Genomic DNA, 7814 nt, shown 5'->3' on the forward strand with positions numbered 1-7814 from the left:
GCGAAGGAGAGACGAGAGACTGTAGGGATGTGATCGGGGCGAAGGAGAGACGAGAGACTGTAGGGATGTGATCGGGGCCCACGAGAGGCGAGAGACTGTAGGGATGTGATCGGGGCCCAGGAGAGACGAGAGACTGTAGGGATGTGATCGGGGTCCAGGAGAGACGAGAGACTGTAGGGATGTGATCGGGGCCCAGGAGAGGCGAGAGACTGTAGGGATGTGATCGGGGTCCAGGAGAGACGAGAGACTGTCGGGATGTGATCGGGGCCCAGGAGAGACGAGAGACTGTAGGGATGTGATCGGGGTCCAGGAGAGACGAGAGACTGTAGGGATGTGATCGGGGCGAAGGAGAGACGAGAGACTGTAGGAATGTGATCGGGGCCCAGGAGAGACGAGAGACTGTAGGGATGTGATCGGGGTCCAGGAGAGACAAGAGACTGTAGGGATGTGATCGGGGCGAAGGAGAGACGAGAGACTGTAGGGATGTGATCGGGGCGAAGGAGAGACGAGAGACTGTAGGGATGTGATCGGGGTCCAGGAGAGACGAGAGTCTGTTGGGATGTGATCGGGGTCCAGGAGAGGCGAGAGACTGTAGGGATGTGATCGGGGCCCAGGAGAGACGAGAGACTGTAGGGATGTGATCGGGGCCCAGGAGAGACGAGAGACTGTAGGGATGTGATCGGGGTCCAGGAGAGACGAGAGACTGTAGGGATGTGATCGGGGCCCAGGAGAGGCGAGAGACTGTAGGGATGTGATCGGGGCCCAGGAGAGACGAGAGACTGTAGGGATGTGATCGGGGCCCAGGAGAGGCGAGAGACTGTAGGGATGTGATCGGGGCCCAGGAGAGACGAGAGACTGTGGGGATGTGATCGGGGTCCAGGAGAGACGAGAGATTGTAGGGATGTGATCGGGGCCCAGGAGAGGCGAGAGACTGTAGGGATGTGATCGGGGCCCAGGAGAGACGAGAGACTGTCGGGATGTGATCGGGGCGAAGGAGAGGCGAGAGACTGTAGGGATGTGATCGGGGCCCAGGAGAGGCGAGAGACTGTAGGATGTGATCGGGGCCCAGGAGAGACGAGAGACTGTAGGGATGTGATCGGGCGAAGGAGAGACGAGAGACTGTAGGGATGTGATCGGGGCGAAGGAGAGACGAGAGACTGTAGGGATGTGATCGGGGCCCAGGAGAGACGAGAGACTGTAGGGATGTGATCAGGGCGAAGGAGAGACGAGAGACTGTAGGGATGTGATCGGGGCCCAGGAGAGACGAGAGACTGTAGGGATGTGATCGGGGCGAAGGAGAGACGAGAGACTGTAGGGATGTGATCGGGGCCCAGGAGAGACGAGAGATTGTAGGGATGTGATCGGGGCCCAGGAGAGACGAGAGACTGTAGGGATGTGATCGGGGCGAAGGAGAGACGAGAGACTGTAGGGATGTGATCGGGGCCCAGGAGAGACGAGAGACTGTAGGGATGTGATCGGGGTCCAGGAGAGACGAGAGACTGTAGGGATGTGATCGGGGCCCAGGAGAGGCGAGAGACTGTAGGGATGTGATCGGGGCGAAGGAGAGGCGAGAGACTGCAGGGTTGTGATCGGGGTCCAGGAGAGACGAGAGACTGTAGGGATGTGATCGGGGCCTAGGAGAGGCGAGAGACTGTAGGGATGTGATCGGGGTCCAGGAGAGACGATGGACTGTAGGGATGTGATCGGGGCGAAGGAGAGGCGAGAGACTGTAGGGATGTGATCGGGGCCCAGGAGAGACGAGAGACTGTAGGGATGTGATCGGGGCCCACGAGAGACGAGAGACTGTAGGGATGTGATCGGGGCCCAGGAGAGACGAGAGACTGTCGGGATGTGATCGGGGCCCAGGAGAGACGAGAGACTGTAGGGATGTGATCGGGGCCCAGGAGAGACGAGAGACTGTAGGGATGTGATCGGGGCCCAGGAGAGACGAGAGACTGTAGGGATGTGATCGGGGCCCAGGAGAGACGAGAGATTGTAGGGATGTGATCGGGGCCCAGGAGAGACGAGAGACTGTAGGGATGTGATCGGGGCGAAGGAGAGACGAGAGACTGTAGGGATGTGATCGGGGCCCAGGAGAGACGAGAGACTGTAGGGATGTGATCGGGGCGAAGGAGAGGCGAGAGACTGTAGGGATGTGATCGGGGCGAAGGAGAGACGAGAGACTGTAGGGATGTGATCGGGGCCCAGGAGAGACGAGAGACTGCAGGGATGTGATCGGGGCGAAGGAGAGACGAGAGACTGTTGGGATGTGATCGGGGCCCAGGAGAGACGAGAGACTGTAGGGATGTGATCGGGGCGAAGGAGAGACGAGAGACTGTAGGGATGTGATCGGGGCGAAGGAGAGGCGAGAGACTGGAGGGATGTGATCAGGGCGAAGGAGAGACGAGAGACTGTAGGGATGTGATCGGGGCGAAGGAGAGACGAGAGACTGTAGGGATGTGATCGGGGCGAAGGAGAGGCGAGAGACTGGAGGGATGTGATCAGGGCGAAGGAGAGACGAGAGACTGTAGGGATGTGATCGGGGCGAAGGAGAGACGAGAGACTGCAGGGATGTGATCGGGGCCCAGGAGAGACGAGAGATTGTAGGGATGTGATCGGGGCGCAGGAGAGGCGAGAGACTGTAGGGATGTGATCGGGGCGAAGGAGACAAGAGACTGTAGGGAGGTGATCGGGGCCCAGGAGAGACGAGAGACTGTAGGGATGTGATCGGGGCCCAGGAGAGACGAGAGACTGTAGGGATGTGATCGGGGCCCAGGAGAGACGAGAGACTGTAGGGATGTGATCGGGGCCCACGAGAGACGAGAGACTGTAGGGATGTGATCGGGGCCCACGAGAGACGAGAGACTGTAGGGAGGTGATCAGGGCCCAGGAGAGACGAGAGACTGTAGGGATGTGATCAGGGCCCAGGAGAGACGAGAGACTGTAGGGATGTGATCGGGGCCCAGGAGAGACGAGAGACTGTAGGGATGTGATCGGGGCCCAGGAGAGACGAGAGACTGTAGGGATGTGATCGGGGCCCACGAGCGACGAGAGACTGTAGGGATGTGATCGGGGCCCAGGAGAGACGAGAGATTGTAGGGATGTGATCGGGGCCCAGGAGAGACGAGAGACTGTAGGGATGTGATCGGGGCGAAGGAGAGACGAGAGACTGTAGGGATGTGATCGTGGCGAAGGAGAGGCGAGAGACTGTAGGGATGTGATCGGGGCGAAGGAGAGACGAGAGACTGTAGGGATGTGATCGTGGCGAAGGAGAGGCGAGAGACTGTAGGGATGTGATCGGGGCGAAGGAGAGACGAGAGACTGTAGGGAGGTGATCGGGGCGAAGGAGAGACGAGAGACTGGAGGGATGTGATCGGGGCGAAGGAGAGACGAGAGACTGTAGGGATGTGATCGGGGCGAAGGAGAGACGAGAGACTGTAGGGATGTGATCGGGGCGAAGGAGAGACGAGAGACTGTAGGGATGTGATCAGGGCGAAGGAGAGACGAGAGACTGTAGGGATGTGATCGGGGCGAAGGAGAGACGAGAGACTGTAGGGATGTGATCGGGGCGAAGGAGACGAGAGACTGTAGGGAGGTGATCGGGGCCCAGGAGAGACGAGAGACTGTAGGGATGTGATCGGGGCCCAGGAGAGACGAGAGACTGTAGGGATGTGATCGGGGCCCAGGAGAGACGAGAGACTGTAGGGATGTGATCGGGGCCCAGGAGAGACGAGAGACTGTAGGGATGTGATCGGGGCCCACGAGAGACGAGAGACTGTAGGGATGTGATCGGGGCCCAGGAGAGACGAGAGACTGTAGGGATGTGATCGGGGCCCAGGAGAGACGAGAGACTGTAGGGATGTGATCGGGGCCCAGGAGAGACGAGAGACTGTAGGGATGTGATCGGGGCCCAGGAGAGACGAGAGACTGTAGGGATGTGATCGGGGCCCAGGAGAGACGAGAGATTGTAGGGATGTGATCGGGGCCCAGGAGAGACGAGAGACTGTAGGGATGTGATCGGGGCGAAGGAGAGACGAGAGACTGTAGGGATGTGATCGGGGCCCAGGAGAGACGAGAGACTGTAGGGATGTGATCGGGGCGAAGGAGAGGCGAGAGACTGTAGGGATGTGATCGGGGCGAAGGAGAGACGAGAGACTGCAGGGATGTGATCGGGGCGAAGGAGAGACGAGAGACTGTTGGGATGTGATCGGGGCCCAGGAGAGACGAGAGACTGTAGGGATGTGATCGGGGCGAAGGAGAGACGAGAGACTGTAGGGATGTGATCGGGGCGAAGGAGAGGCGAGAGACTGGAGGGATGTGATCAGGGCGAAGGAGAGACGAGAGACTGTAGGGATGTGATCGGGGCGAAGGAGAGACGAGAGACTGTAGGGATGTGATCGGGGCGAAGGAGAGACGAGAGACTGCAGGGATGTGATCGGGGCCCAGGAGAGACGAGAGATTGTAGGGATGTGATCGGGGCGCAGGAGAGGCGAGAGACTGTAGGGATGTGATCGGGGCGAAGGAGACGAGAGACTGTAGGGAGGTGATCGGGGCCCAGGAGAGACGAGAGACTGTAGGGATGTGATCGGGGCCCAGGAGAGGCGAGAGACTGTAGGGATGTGATCGGGGCCCAGGAGAGACGAGAGACTGTAGGGATGTGATCGGGGCCCAGGAGAGGCGAGAGACTGTAGGGATGTGATCGGGGCGAAGGAGAGACGAGAGACTGCAGGGATGTGATCGGGGCGAAGGAGAGACGAGAGACTGTAGGGATGTGATCCGGGCGAAGGAGAGACGAGAGACTGTAGGGATGTGATCGGGGCGAAGGAGAGACGAGAGACTGTAGGGATGTGATCGGGGCCCAGGAGAGGCGAGAGACTGCAGGGATGTGATCGGGGTCCAGGAGAGACGAGAGACTGTAGGGATGTGATCGGGGCCCAGGAGAGACGAGAGACTGTAGGGATGTGATCGCGGTCCAGGAGAGACGAGAGACTGTGGGGATGTGATCGGGGCCCAGGAGAGACGAGAGACTGTAGGGATGTGATTGGGGCCCAGGAGAGACGAGAGACTGTCGGGATGTGATCGGGGCGAAGGAGAGACGAGAGACTGCAGGGATGTGATCGGGGTCCAGGAGAGACGAGAGACTGTAGGGATGTGATCGGGGCCCAGGAGAGACGAGAGACTGTAGGGATGTGATCGGGGCGAAGGAGAGGCGAGAGACTGTAGGGATGTGATCGGGGTCCAGGAGAGACGAGAGACTGTAGGGATGTGATCGGGGCGAAGGAGAGGCGAGAGACTGTAGGGATGTGATCGGGGCGAAGGAGAGACGAGAGACTGTAGGGATGTGATCGGGGCCCAGGAGAGACGAGAGACTGTAGGGATGTGATCGGGGTCCAGGAGAGACGAGAGACTGTAGGGATGTGATCGGGGCCCAGGAGAGGCGAGAGACTGTAGGGATGTGATCGGGGCGAAGGAGAGGCGAGAGACTGCAGGGTTGTGATCGGGGTCCAGGAGAGACGAGAGACTGTAGGGATGTGATCGGGGCCTAGGAGAGGCGAGAGACTGTAGGGATGTGATCGGGGTCCAGGAGAGACGATGGACTGTAGGGATGTGATCGGGGCGAAGGAGAGGCGAGAGACTGTAGGGATGTGATCGGGGCCCAGGAGAGGCGAGAGACTGTAGGGATGTGATCGGGGCGAAGGAGAGACGAGAGACTGCAGGGTTGTGATCGGGGCGAAGGAGAGACGAGAGACTGTAGGAATGTGATCGGGGCCCAGGAGAGGCGAGAGACTGTAGGGATGTGATCGGGGTCCAGGAGAGACGAGAGACTGTAGGGATGTGATCGGGGCCCAGGAGAGACGAGAGACTGCAGGGATGTGATCGGGGCCCAGGAGAGACGAGAGACTGTAGGGATGTGATCGGGGTCCAGGAGAGACGAGAGACTGTAGGAATGTGATCGGGGCCCAGGAGAGGCGAGAGACTGTAGGGATGTGATCGGGGTCCAGGAGAGACGAGAGACTGTAGGGATGTGATCGGGGCCCAGGAGAGACGAGAGACTGTAGGGATGTGATCGGGGTCCAGGAGAGACGAGAGACTGTAGGGATGTGATCGGGGCGAAGGAGAGACGAGAGACTGTAGGGATGTGATCGGGGCCCAGGAGAGACGAGAGACTGTAGGGATGTGATCGGGGTCCAGGAGAGACAAGAGACTGTAGGGATGTGATCGGGGCGAAGGAGAGACGAGAGACTGTAGGGATGTGATCGGGGCGAAGGAGAGACGAGAGACTGTAGGGATGTGATCGGGGTCCAGGAGAGACGAGAGTCTGTTGGGATGTGATCGGGGTCCAGGAGAGGCGAGAGACTGTAGGGATGTGATCGGGGCCCAGGAGAGACGAGAGACTGTAGGGATGTGATCGGGGCCCAGGAGAGACGAGAGACTGTAGGGATGTGATCGGGGTCCAGGAGAGACGAGAGACTGTAGGGATGTGATCGGGGCCCAGGAGAGGCGAGAGACTGTCGGGATGTGATCGGGGCCCAGGAGAGACGAGAGACTGCAGGGATGTGATCGGGGCCCAGGAGAGACGAGAGACTGTGGGGATGTGATCGGGGTCCAGGAGAGACGAGAGACTGTAGGGATGTGATCGGGGCCCAGGAGAGGCGAGAGACTGTAGGGATGTGATCGGGGCCCAGGAGAGACGAGAGAGTGTCGGGATGTGATCGGGGCGAAGGAGAGGCGAGAGACTGTAGGGATGTGATCGGGGCCCAGGAGAGACGAGAGACTGTAGGGATGTGATCGGGGCCCAGGAGAGGCGAGAGACTGTAGGGATATGATCGGGGCGAAGGAGAGACGAGAGACTGTAGGGATGTGATCGGGGCCCAGGAGAGACGAGAGACTGCAGGGATGTGATCGGGGCGAAGGAGTGACGAGAGACTGTAGGGATGTGATCGGGGCCCAGGAGAGACGAGAGACTGCAGGGATGTGATCGGGGCGAAGGAGTGACGAGAGACTGTAGGGATGTGATCGGGGCCCAGGAGAGACGAGAGACTGTAGGGATGTGATCGGGGCGAAGGAGAGGCGAGAGACTGCAGGGATGTGATCGGGGTCCAGGAGAGACGAGAGACTGTAGGGATGTGATCGGGGCGAAGGAGAGACGAGAGACTGTAGGGATGTGATCGGGGCCCAGGAGAGACGAGAGACTGTAGGGATGTGATCGGGGTCCAGGAGAGACGATGGACTCTAGGGATGTGATCGGGGCGAAGGAGAGGCGAGAGACTGCAGGGTTGTGATCGGGGCGAAGGAGAGACGAGAGACTGCAGGGATGTGATCGGGGCCCAGGAGAGACGAGAGACTGTAGGGATGTGATCGGGGCGAAGGAGAGGCGAGAGACTGTAGGGATGTGATCGGGGTCCAGGAGAGACGAGAGACTGTAGGGATGTGATCGGGGCGAAGGAGAGGCGAGAGACTGTAGGGATGTGATCGGGGCGAAGGAGAGACGAGAGACTGTAGGGATGTGATCGGGGCCCAGGAGAGACGAGAGACTGTAGGGATGTGATCGGGGTCCAGGAGAGACGAGAGACTGTAGGGATGTGATCGGGGCGAAGGAGAGACGAGAGACTGTCGGGATGTGATCGGGGCCCAGGAGAGGCGAGAGACTGTAGGGATGTGATCGGGGCCCAGGAGAGGCGAGAGACTGTAGGGATGTGATCGGGGCGAAGGAGAGACGAGAGACTGTAGGGATGTGATCGGGGCGAAGGAGAGACGAGAGACTGTAGGGATGTGATCGGGGCGAAGGAGAGACGAGAGACTGTAGGGATGTG

The sequence above is a fragment of the Pristiophorus japonicus genome, unplaced genomic scaffold, assembly GCF_044704955.1.
Source record: "Pristiophorus japonicus isolate sPriJap1 unplaced genomic scaffold, sPriJap1.hap1 HAP1_SCAFFOLD_335, whole genome shotgun sequence".
In the NCBI taxonomy this organism is placed as follows: domain Eukaryota; kingdom Metazoa; phylum Chordata; class Chondrichthyes; family Pristiophoridae; genus Pristiophorus; species Pristiophorus japonicus.